Source organism: Schistocerca serialis, chromosome 5, assembly GCF_023864345.2.
Source record: "Schistocerca serialis cubense isolate TAMUIC-IGC-003099 chromosome 5, iqSchSeri2.2, whole genome shotgun sequence".
Taxonomy (NCBI): Eukaryota; Metazoa; Arthropoda; class Insecta; order Orthoptera; family Acrididae; genus Schistocerca; species Schistocerca serialis.
The window spans coordinates 330,765,275-330,779,025 of NC_064642.1; positions in this window are offsets into that span (position 1 = coordinate 330,765,275).

Sequence of the window (13,751 nt, forward strand, 5' to 3'; positions counted from 1 at the left end):
ATCTTCAGCATTCTTTTTTAGCACCACATTTCGAAAGCTCCTAAGCTCTTCTTGTCCAAACTATTTATTGTCCATGTTTCATTTCCATACATAGCTACACTCCATACGAAACGCTTTCCTTGCCAATGCCAGTCTACATTTTATATAATCTCTGCTTCGACCATCAGCATCAACTCATTTAATTCGACTACATTACATTATCCTCGGTTTGCTTTTGTTGATGTTCATCTCATTTCGTCCTTTCAAGACACCGTCCATTCTGTTCAACTGCTCTTCCAGTTCCTCTGCTGCCTCTGACGGAATTACAATGTCATCGGCAAACCTCAAAGTTTTTATTTCTTCTCCATGGATTCTCCAAATTTTTCTTTTGTTTCCTTTACTGTTTGCTCAATATACAGATTGAATAACATCGGGGATAGGCTACAGCCCTGTCTCACTCCCTTCCCAACCACTGCTTCCCTTTCATGACCCTCGACTCTTATAAATGCCATCTGGTTTCTGTACAAATTGTAAACAGCCTTTCGCTCCTTGTATTTGACCCCTGCCACATTCAGAATTTGAAAGAGAGTATTCCAGTCAACATAGTCAAAAGCCTTCGCGAAGCCTACAAATGCTATAAACGTAGGTTTGCCTTTTCTTAATCGATCTTCTAAGATAAGTCGTAGGGTCAGTATTGCCTTCTACGGAATACAAACTGTTCTTCCCCGAGATCGCCTTCTACCAGTTTGTCCACTAGTCAGTAAAGAATTCGTGTTAGTATTTTGCAGCCGTGACTAATTAAACTGATAGTTCGGTAATTTTCACACCTGTCAACACTTCCTTTCTTTGGAATTGGAATTATTATATTCCCCTTGAAGTCTGAGGGTATTTCACCTGTCTCATCCATTTTGCTCACGAGATGGTAGAGTTTTGTCAGGACTGGCTCTCCCAAGGCTATCAATGGTCCTAATGCAATGGTGTCTACTCTCGGGGCTTTGTTTCGACTTAGGTCTTTCAGTGCTATGTCAAATTCTTCACACAGTACCGTATCTCCCATTTCATATTCATCTACGTCCTCTTCCCCTTCCATAAGATTGCCGTCAAGTACATCTCCCCTGTGTAGACCATCTATATACTCCTACCACCTTTCTACATTACCGAGTGGGGTGGCGCAGTGGTTAGCACACTGGACTCGCATTCGGGAGGACGACGGTTCAATCCCTCGTCCGGCCATCCTGATTTAGGTTTCCCGAGATTTCCCTAAATCTCTTCAGGCAAATGCCGGAAAGGTTCCTTTGAAAGGGCACGGCCGACTTGCTTCCCCATCCATCCATAATCCAATGACACCGATGACCTCGCTGTGTGGTCTCCTCTCCCAAAACAACCCAATCCTTTCTACTTTCCCTCATTTGCTTGGAACTGGTTTTCCATCTGAGCTCTTGATATTCATACAAGTGGTTCCCTTTTCTCCAAAGGTCTCTGTAATTTTCCTGTAGACGGTATCTACCTTAACCCTAGTGATATATGCCTCTATATCTTTATATTCGTCCTCTAGTCATCCCTGTGTAGCCACTTTGCGCTTCCTGTCGATCTCATTTTTGAGGCGTTTGTATTCCTTTTTGCTTGCTTCATTTACTGAATTTTTATGTTTTCTCCTTTCATCTTTTCTGTTACCCAAGAATTTCTACTAGCCCTCGTCTTTTTATCTACTTGATCCCCTGCTGCCTTCACTATTTCATCTCCCAAAGCTACCCATTCTTCTTCTACTGTATTTCTTTCCCCCATTCTTGTCATTTGTTCCCTAGTGCTCTCTATGAAACTCTCTACTACCTCTGGTTGTTTCAGTTTATCCAGGTACCATCTCCTTATATTCCCAACCTTTTTGCAGTCTTTTTTTCAGTTTTAGTCTACCGTTCATGATCACTTTATTGTGGTCAGAGTCCACATCAGCCCATGGAAACGTCTTACAGTTTCAAACCTGGTTCCTAAATCTCTGTCTTACCTTCCTGTGTCTCCATGCCTCTTCCACTTAAACCATCTTTTTCATGATTCTTAAACCAAGTGTTACCTATGATTAAGTTATGCTCTGTGCAAAATTCTACCAGGCGCTTCCTCTTTCATGCCTTACCCCCATTCCATATTCACCTACTACTTTGCTTCTCTTCCTTTTCCTGCTATCGAATTCCAGTTACCCATGACTATTAAATTTTCGTTCCCCATCCCTATCTGAATAATTTGGTTTATCTCATCACACATTTCTTCAATATCTTCGTCATCTGCGGAGCTATTTGGTACACAAACTTGTACTACTGTGGTAGGCATAGGCTCCAAGTTTATCCTGTCTATAATTTTGCGTTCACTATGCTGTTCGCAGTAGCTTACCCACGCTCCTATTTTTTTATTCATTATTAAACCTACTTCTACAATACTGCTATCTGATATTGTATTTATAATCCTGTATTCACCTGACCAGAAGTCTTGCTTCTCCTGCCACTACCGAGCGAGGTATCGCAGTAGTTAGCACATCGGACTTGCATTCGGAAGGACGACGGTTCAATCCCGCGTCCGGCCATCTTGATTTATGTTTTCTGTGATTTCTCTAAATCTCTTCAGGCAAATGCCGGGATGGTTCCTTTGAAAGGGCACGGCCGATTACCTTTCCCGTCCTTCCCTAATCCAATGAGACCGATGACCTCGCAGTTTGGTCTCCTCCCCCAAATCAACCCAACCCTCCTGCCACCGAACTTCACTAATTCCCACTATATCAAACTTTAAGTTATCCATTTCCCTTTTTTTATCTTCTAACCTACCTACCCGATTAAGGGATCTGACATTCCACGCTCCTATCCCTAGAATGACAGGTTTTTTTTTTCTCCTGATAACGACGTCCTCCTGAGTAGCTCCCGCCCGGAGATCCAAATGGGGGAGTATTTTACCTCCGGAGTATTTTACCCAAGAGGACGGCATAATCATTTAACCATACAGTAAAGCTGCATGCCCTCGGGAAAATTACGGCTGTATTTCCCCCTAGCCATTTGCAGTACCAGCACAGCAATGTCGTTTTGCTTAATGTTACAAGGCCAGATCGGTCAGTCATCCAGATTGTTGCCCCTACAACTACTGAAAAAGCTGCTGCCCCTCTTCAGGAACTACACCTTTGTCTGGCCTCCCAACCTACGATACGGTTTATCTTCATCTAATTACAAATCCTTTTTTATCTTCTTGCACTGAATTTGGTTTCGTTATGTAGCCCTGCCATGTGTTCCTTTCACCTCTTTAGCTTCCAGTCTTTTCTGAGTTCGTGGGTTATCGTCTGATCTATTTATATTGATAATGGTACATCTCTTGTCTTCAAATATCTCTTTAATTGTCCGTTGAACTACATATATCTTTCCTACTGATACAAGAGTTGCAGATTGAAGAGTCCTGTCTTGATGTTGCCGTCATTACGGGAAAAGCGTAGTCTTCCGTTATACAAATCATCATCTGCGTAGGTACTCTGCATGCCACTACATGCTGTATGGTGGAGGGTAGCTTCTACCACTTCTAATCATTTCCTTTCCTATTCCACTTGCAAATGGAGCGATGGTGAAACAACTGTGTATATGTCACAGTACGAGCCCTAATTACTCCTACGTTGTCTCCGCGGTTCTTAGGGGAAACATACGTTGGCGGCAGGAGATCCGTTCTGCTGGAAAACGACGTTGTCTTTCTTAGAGGTACTCTCATTTGAGTTCACGGAGCATTTCCGTTATACTCCCTTGTTGACAGAATCTACTGGTAACAAACCTAACAGCATGCCTTTGAATTGCCTCTTTGTCCTTCCTTTGTCCGAGATGGCGGTGATCTCAATCACTTAAGAACTGGGCGCACTACTGGTCTATACGTGGTCTCCTTTATACATGGTGTGTCTCCTAAGAGTCGTCGGTTTCATTTTCTCTGGTGTTACGGCAGATATTTGAAATTTCTTTTCCGCCCTCTGTAGCTGGAGTGGGCCCAGACAAATAGTGCTCATCAAGTCTTTCATCCGAGACTCAGTGTCGACGAAAAGCGTGTGTTTGTTTTACGTTACCAGCGCAATGGTTTTTAAAGCGGAATTTTACGTGTGCTTCAATATAAAGGGTCCCAGATTAGTCTAGTGCAGCACTTGTTTTATCGGTATATTTATTGATGTTGACATCAAAACTCAAAGAATAGCCTGTACTCCAGCTGCGAGAGCACTGCCGCGGCCCGCGCTGACTGCTACGTCAAACAAGCAATGCGACTGACTCGCTGATGGATTGCTCTTTACTCCTCGTATTTTCTGTCCCCGTTAATACATATCGATAAAACGATTACACTGGTCAACAGTCATTTTGTTGACAATTAATTGAAGGTGAATTTAGGGTAACTTTATGGCTCTGAATTCGAATACGTCACTCGTTTTGCTAGATTGACTCTATTTACTGTGGTAACGTACAATATGTAGATAAACAAACCAAAATTCAAAATATTAATTGAGATACATTATGTAAACAGTCAAATGAAAGTCATAAAAACATCTGAAGAGAATCACAAAAATGCAATTTTATTGTTGATTCAGCATGTAATAGGAGAAGAAAGGAAAAAAACAGATAGTGTTTTAAAAAAATGGTTCAAATGGCTCTGAGCACTATGGAACTTAACTTCTGAGGTCATCAGTCCCCTAGAACTTAGAACCTAACTAACCTAAGGACATCACACACATCCATTCCGGAGGCAGGACTGTAGCGCCTAGAACCGCTTGGCCACCCCGGCCGGCAGACAGTGCTTTAAAAACATTACAATTAGCATATGAAAAAACTCCGCCCGTGTGATTTTCTCTTGTGCTGATCCTTAGGACGGTCGCGCTGAAGATTCCAGCAGTAGTCTGTCATCAAGTGCTTTTCCGAACTACCTTGATATCGTTCTTTCATCACCTGAAAATCTTGATGGAATCTTTCACCTTGTTCCTCGCTGTAGTCGCCAAGATTGTCCGGAAATCTATCAAGATGGCTGTGGAGGTAGTGAATCTTATTGCTCATATTAGCCTCCAGGCTTTGAAGTTCCTGAGTATGTTTTGCACCAGTTCCTCATAATTATGTGCCTTCTGGTTACCCAAGAAATTCTTGACAACGGTGATAAAACTGCTCAATACAGATGCTTCAACACAATTCATAACTTTGATGAATTTCAAATCACATATAAGCTTCTGAATTGGGGGACCATCAAATGTACCAGCTTTTGATTTTTCATTATTGAGTCCAGGGAATGATTTGCACATACATTTGAAACAGTCACTATTTTTTTCCAATGCTTTCACAAATTTATATGAAGTGGTGGAAGAATGATTTTGTCCCTATCAAGTAATGGTTCCTGTAGAATTTTAGCTGCTCCTACAGTAAAGCTATCTCTTAATGGCCGTGAAACTTTTTCCCAGTGATCATGCATCACTCCGCTTACCCACATTGAAATAAAGGAAAGGAATTTTGTGTATGCACTCTGCTGTCCAAGCAGAAAATTAAAGATTTTTAAATCAACACAGAGAGACCATCCGTGTTGACTATAACGATGTTTCTGGAGAATCACCTTGATATTTTCGTATTGCTCACGAAGTTCCTTCCAGTGGGCAATTGGAACGAATGTATAGCTGTTACCATTATGCAGCAACACACATTTTAGGCTTCTGGTTGAGCAATCGATAAAAAACCTTCAGTCTTGAGGTTGACATTTTGGTAGTTCCCATTTAAGCACAAACCAGGGATGTCACTGTAGTAAACAAGTGCATCATCTTAACTGACGTATGAAAATAGATCTTCGTCTCTTGTCTGGTAAGCTGTGATTTTAGTTCCTGGTTGTAGACAATTTTTCTTGTTTAGTCTAGATGTCAAGAGTTCAAAAGACTATTTAGAAAGACAGAGATCTCTTAAGATCTTGCTGACTGAAGAGCTGATGTTTTGTGGAAGTTCTCTCGTATTCAGATTCACTACTACTAGCGTTCAAGCCCTGCAAACCATCATCATCTGAAGGAAATAGTTTTGGGAGAATGGTGAACACCGATACAAAATGTCATCGCTATGTGGTACAGGGCGCCTTGCTGATTCGAAATGGGGATATTCCCACTTATGCTTCTTGTAGCGACTGAAACCTTTTACATTGACATTGCAAAAATAACAATCATTATGGTGATTTTTGGCACTCGCCACACCATTGACATTCCCAAGTTTAAACTCCTCCGTTTACCATTAGTCCACAGTCGTAAAGACTCGACACAGCTTCTGCAAACTTTATGAGGCGCCCAATGTTTAACCTGGTCTCCCAGTTTAATCCCAAAATACGCAATATAGACCTGTTTCACAGAGTCACTGATGTTCTTCCGTTGTTCCTGCAGAGCGTATTCTCCACAAATATAGCAGAACACATTAGAACAGTTGAAACAATCTCTACACGAAGAACTCATGTTTATCTATGAAAAGAATAAAATAATAATGATATTTGCAAAAATATATTATTATAAATGTGGTAAGGTGGAATTATTAAGACCATTTATATTACAGTGTGATATGTAGCTTACATTTCAATAACAGTGATGTAATAAATAATCATAACATACTTCTTTCTTGATGCAGTGAACGAGAAATTCTTCACTAACAAGAACTTTTAACAGCTGTTACAAAAATCGCGTCCTCTCAAGCGCTCGTTCCTCGCTCGACTGCACTCTGAGCACAAACAAGGGGGAGGAGGCCCCGACCTTCAATGCAGCACTGTGACCAACTGAGTCTACCTGAAATTGTGAGATACAAGAGGGTCTCTCAAATTACTGAGAGGTCTCATAATCTCACCTTCTCCTCTATAACGTGTAACATATAAGATATTACGTTTGTACATGCGCAATCACAAAATATAAAATGAACAGGCATACCGATTTACTGATAATTTAACAATTGAACGCTACACGTGACAGGTAGACTGTATATAGGAAACTAGAGCCAACTGGGGAAATAGCTTTTGAGATTCATATTCAGCATACCAAATGCACCCAGTACACGTTCAAATATCCCTGGTAACAATTTTTTTTTCTTTGTAGATCAGTATTATCGGACTAGACTATTGTGGAAGATCTCCATCGAATGGGCCCGTAAATCCAGATTTAAAAATCATTTTGTTTCTAGTAGCAAACGAACCGACGCTTTGTGTTGTCACTGGGCGTAGCGTGAAAGACGTGACGTGCAGGAATTGTTTGGGCTAACTCCAGCTACACAGTGCGTAAACGAAATCACAAATATCTGGCGAAACACCAGAGCAAACGCGCCTGACGATGCTTAGAAGAGACACTCGATACATGAGCTGCACTTCTGCAAAACCTTCCTGATCGCAAATCGACCATTCGGCTGTCTTATAACGACCTTAAGAGTTTGTTCTTTTGTTATGAAACGTTAAGCCCAGATATTTAACCGATGTGATGGTGTCAAGCATATTCCAACATTACAGGATTGTTTTTCCTCCTTATCTGCAATACGTTACATTTCTTTAATTTTACACCGAGCTGCAATTCATACAACTAGTAGGAATTCTGCCTACGTCAGCCTTATCCTCTGGCAGTCGACCAACGACGACACTCTCCCGCACACTTCTATGTTATCAGCAAACAGTCGCAGATTGCTACTCACCCGGTTCGTTAGATCAGGTATGTATACGGATAACAAGAGCAGTCCTGTCACACTCTCGTGGGCCAACCCTGTCTCTTATGAACATTAGCCGTCGAGAACAACATATTGGATTCCCTTACTTAAGAATTCTTCGAGTCATTCACATGTCTCGGAAGCCAGCCCGTACTCTCGGACCTTAGTTAACCGTCTGGGATGGGGCATAGTGTCAACCGCTCTCAGGAAGCCTTGGAATATGTAGTCCGTCTACTGCCCTTCATCCATACTTCACCAAATATCTTGTGAGAAAACAGTAAGCTGAGTTTTGCACGCGCGGTACTTTCTAAATTCGTGATGATCTGTGAACAAAAGCTTTTCTGTCTCGAGGAAACTTGCTGTATTGAAACTAGAACATGCTCAAGAATTTTGTATCAAACCGATGTTAAGGATATTCGTATGTTATTTTGCGGATTGTTTCTTTTATAGAGATATGAGATGTCGTTACTCCAGCTAACATTCTGTGGTTACACTGAAACGCTAATCGCATGCTATCCAAGCGTCTGGTATAATTCATGCCAGTTTAATTTTGTTGCATGCCGCCCTCGTGGTGTTGCAGCTGTAATGGTGAGCAGTCTGGTGTGCCGTCACTGTCTATCGGAAGCAGCCCCTCCAGCGCCTCTTGCAACACGACGTCGAGCAGCTGCGGCTCGGCGCGACGACGCCGGATTAGCCCTTCGTCTGGTCGGACGGTGGCGGTGAGGAGATGCGACGCGGCGGCTGGCGTCCCGGCGGCTCTCTCGCGCGACTTCATCAGGCATTAGCAGGGAGCGCGCCGGCCGGCAGCTAAGCGGTCGCGACAGCGCCCATCGAGGGCAATCGCTGGTCTCTCACAGGCGCTCGCGTCCACCCACCGCATCTGCCGCGCCTTGCTGCCTCGCGCTATCCAGTTCCTTCAGCTCTTGCAAGATGGCAGCATATTTGTATCAGCGGTATGTCACAGGAACGAAATTGGCGGTAGGAAAACACCAAATATCCTCTGCTCTTCTTAATCTGAACGAGGAGCGCTCAATGAGTAATGCTACACATTTTTTTCCTCTGCCAATCTAGCTGAAATATTGCAGAATTTGTATTGGAACATCGTGGAACGCTCCTATTTCCGCCACAATAGTTTCATGAAATTCAGATAGGTCGTGGAGCTATACGGAGCCATCAAAATGGCTTCTGTATCGGAGCTGCGTTCCTAACAGAGAGCTGCCATAGAATTTCTTTCGGCGGGGAAACAGAGCATCTCAGATATTCATATGCGCTTTTAGAGTGTCTACGGAGATCCAGCATGGCAGTGAACAAAAGCACGAAGAGTCGTTGGGCGAGGTGTCACGCAAACGTGTCCAGTCTCCCGCCTGCCAGCAGGCCGCACACTGTTGCAACTCCTGCGCTATTTGAAGTGATCAACGGATCACAATCAAACACGTTGTTGCAAAACCGGACGCCTATGTTGGTAGCAGTGGCACATTGGGACACCAGTTGGGGTACTCAAAGCCCTGTGCCCGCTGGGTTGGTCACCGCCTAACAGAAGCCCGTAAAAAGCAACGAAGGGCCATACTTGCTAAATTCCTTGTGCGTTACGAGGCTAATCGTGATAACTCTTGTCGGAAATCGTCACCAGCGATGGAACATGGGTTTATCACAAAGTAGTAGTTCATGGAGTGGCGCCGCACCTTCAGCCGGTAAACGCATGGGGACGGTCTTCTGGGGCTCTAAAAGGGTTACTGTATTTGATGTCCTCCCTCTTGGTGCAACGATCAACATTGAAGTGTACTGTGAGACCCTCAGCAGATTGAAGAACGTCGGCGTGTTCGTCTCCACAGAAGCGCAACAATCTTCTTCTTCCTCACGACAACGCAAGGTCCCACGCAAGTCTGCGCACCCGAGATAGTTCACAGATCTTCGTTGGACTGCTCTTCCTCATCTACCCTACAGCCCGGATCTCACACCTTCCGACTTCCATCTGTTTGGCCCAATGAATCATGCACTCGGTGGAAAGCAGTACCAGGATGAAAATGAGGTTACTGATGCGCGAGACGTTGGCTCCGACGTCGACCAGTGAAGTGGTACGGTGGGTCCATGCAGGCCCTCCCAGTAACGTGGTGTAAGGCCGTCGTATTGAACGGAGATTATGTGGAGAAACTCGATTTTGTAGTCAAGAGCGTGTGGAATAATACGGTGTACTGGAATCCTGAATATGAACAATGAAATATTGTCTCAAGAAATAATAGAAAACGCAAAGAGATTCTGGTCGTATTTAAAGTACACCAGCGGCAAAAAACAGTCAATACCGTCACTGCGCGATAGCGATGGAAATGTTACCGATGATGGTGCCACTAAAGCGAAGTTACTAAATACAGTTTTCCGTAATTCCTTCACGAAAGAAGACGAAGTAAATATTCCAGAATTCTAAACCAGAACAGCTGTTAGCATGAGTGACATAAAATTAGGTATCTTAGGTGTTGCGAAACAACTCAGATCACTTAAGAAAGGCAAGTTTTCCGGTCCAGATGGTATACCAATCGGGTTCCTTTCAGACTATGCAGATACAATAGCGCCTTTCTTAGCAATCATATTCAACCGCTCACTTGACGAAATGTCTGTTCCTAAAGAATGGAAACTAGCACAGGTCACACCAATATTCAAGAAAGCAAATAGGAGTAACCCACTGAATTATAGCCCCATATCACTGACCTCAATTTGCTGTAGGATTTTGGTGTACATACTGTACACGAACATTATGAAACACCTTGAAGAAAATGACTTATTGATACATAACCAAAACGGATTCAGAAAATATCGTTCTTGTGCAGCACAGATAGCTCTTCATTCCCATGAAGTAATGAGTGCTGTCGACAAGGGATCTCAGATCGATTTCATATTCCTAGATTTCCAGAAGGCTTTTGATACCGTTCTTGATAAGCGACTATTAAACAAATTGCGCGCATATGGAGTATCGTCTCAGTTGTGTGACTGGATTCGTGATTTCCTCTCATAGAGGTCACAGTTCGTAGTGACAGACGGTACATCATCGAGTAGAACAGAAGTGATATCTGGCGTTCCGCAAGGTAGTGTCATAGGCTCTCTGCTGTTCCTGATTTATATAAATGATCTAGATGATAACCTGAGCAGCCCCTTAGGTTGTTTCCAGATGACGCTGTAATTTACCGTCCAGTAATATCATCAGACGATCAATTCCAATTACAAAATAATCTAAAGAGAATTTCTGTATGGTGCGAAAAGTGGCAATTAGCACTAAACAAAGAAAAGTGCGAGGTCATCCACATGGGTACTAAAAGAAATCCGGTAAATTCTGGGTATACGATAAATCGCACAAATTTAAGGGTTGTCAATTTGACTAAATACCTAGGAATTACAATTACTACCGACTTAAATTGGAAAGACCATATAGATAATATTGTGGTGAAGGCGAAACCAAGACTGCGCTTTGTTGGCAGACCACTTAGAAGATGTGACAAACCCTCTAAAGAGACCGCGTACATTACACTTGCCCGTCCTCAGCTGGAATATTGCTGCGCGGTATGGGATCCTTACCAGGTAAGATTGACGGAGGACATCGAAAACGTGCAAAGAAGGACAGCTCGTTTCGTGTTATCGCGTAACAGGGGTAAGAGTGTCACTGATATGATACGCGAGTTGGGATGGTAGTCGCTGAAACAAAGGCGGTTTTCTTTGCGGCGAGATCTATTTACGAAATTTCAATCACCAACTTTCTCTTCTGAATGCGTAAATATTTTGTTGAAATTCACCTACGTAGGGAGAAAAGATCATCATAATAAAATAAGAGAAATCAGAGCTCGAACGGAAAGATTTAGATGTTCGTTTTTTCCACGTGCCATTCGAGAGTGGAATGGTAGAGAAGTAGTATGAAAATGGTTCGATGAACCCTTTGCCAGGCACTTAAGTGTGAATTGCAGAGTTACCATGTAGATGTGTATGTAGATGTAGAAAATGAACCTGTTTTCACAAAAAAAGTGTTGCACTACTTCTTGAACGCCCCTCATATATACTATTTAGAAGTCAATCTGAGTAGCCTTCTGAAGTTTATTTTACGCAAGCTACTTTCTGGCCAGAGTCGACTAGTCGTGGGTGCACGACAAGCGTGCGCGTAAATCAGATGCCAACCACATCGTGACTGGATCAGTGATGGCAATTATCAATTAACTGTGACATGTGTAGACTTCTAAAATCTTCAGTAGGTTGCAAACTATGAATGCACAGAAACAAGAGACCTTGTCTCACGTCCCGGATTAAAGAAAAATTTCGATAATTAATTTTCATGTAAATCTGTTAAACGTCTTCGGAAAAATGAACGGACGAAAAAGGATCGCAGCACCAAAACATAATTAATGGGGAGTAATAAAATTTCGGGAATACATTTGTGTAGCTAATACAGTTAAGTGATTAACATTGTAAGATCACATGTTAATGTATGCTCTAGATAAGTCATTGCAAATGTGAACTGTTGGTACTTTAGTAACCGGTGTACCCGGCAGAATGTTGGATGCAAGCATGCAAACGTTGATGCATTGTATTGTATAAGGACTGGTTGTCAGTTAGTGGGATGGAGTACTATACCTGTTGCAATTAGTCGGTCAGTAAAGGGACGGTTAACGCTGTTTGTGGATAACGCTCGAATTGTCGTTCGATGATGTCCCGCATGTGCTTGATTGGAGACAGATATGGTGATCGAGCAGTCCAAGGCAACAACTCGACACTCTGTAGAGCTTATTGCGTTAGAACAACTGTATATGAGCGAGTGTTATCCTGATGGAAAACACCGGCTGGAATGCTGTACAAGAATGGCAGTACAATAGATCGAATCAACAGATTGACGTAACGATGAAAGAGCTCCTATTGTCATACGAAATCACGTAATTCCATTCCACACCCTCAACTCGCGCCCTTCTAACCAACACATTACCATCACTAGCACGAAGGCAGAACCAATTTCCATTAGCCTGCCGTTGTGGCCGAGCGGTTCTAAGCGCTTCAGTCCGGAACCGCGCTTCTGCTAGGGTCGCAGGTTGGAATCCTGCCTTGGGCATGGATGTATGTGATGTCCTTAGGTTAGTTAGGTTTAAGTACTTCCAAGACTAGGGGACTGATGACCTCGGATGTTGAGTCCCATAGTACTCAGAGCCATTTGAACCACTTGAACCAATTTCCTTTACAAAACAACAGATCTCCACCCTGCCCTCCAATGGCCTCGCACTTGACCCCACGGAAGTCCCCAATGGCGGTCGCTTTGTGGTCAGAAGAATACACGCTACAGGGCCGCTGCCTCGAAGCTGTCCTTGAAGTAACCGATTTGTAACAGTTCGTGGTGTGACGGTGGTGTCAACTGCTCCTCAAACTGATGCTGCAGACGCAGTACGATGCGCCAGACGCATACGCCGAAAACGACATACTTCCCTCTCAGCAGCGGTGGCCGGCCGGGACCTGGTCTTCTTGCGACCGTACATTCTCATCACCACCGCTGCCAGCAGTCATGTACAGTGGTTACATTCCTGCCAAGTCTGTCTGCGGTATCGCAGAGGGAACATCCAGCACCTCGTAACTCTATTACACGACTTCGTTCAAACGCTGAGAGGTGCTGATAATGGCGTCTTTGTCGCTTTAGAGGCGTTTTTGACGGACGTCAGCTAGCGCCACTCTTACACGAATGGCTAGAAATTTGAATGGACTTTACCTGTCAGATGTATAGAAGCGTTATCTGCTTTGGTTTATATGGCACAACTCCTTGGGGGTTATGACTTTTTTCTGTCAGTATCTTAAACATTCTATAGTCAATGTCAGGTGAGTCAGTTGCAAATATATTTAAAGCTGTTCAGTTTACTTTAAAGTTATAAATAATTGAAGATAGTACAGTGTTGTAGGCACGTTTACGATTCCAACAACGCAGTCTACGAGTGATAAAAACACCCAGCTCTATATGTTGCCGGTTCATTCTCGCAGATCCATAATGCATTGGATCGCGAGATACCACAGCTTAATCAATTACACTTGAACAGAAAGATATTATTTAGCAGTGAAATAAGTATACTACTTGTTACAAGTGAA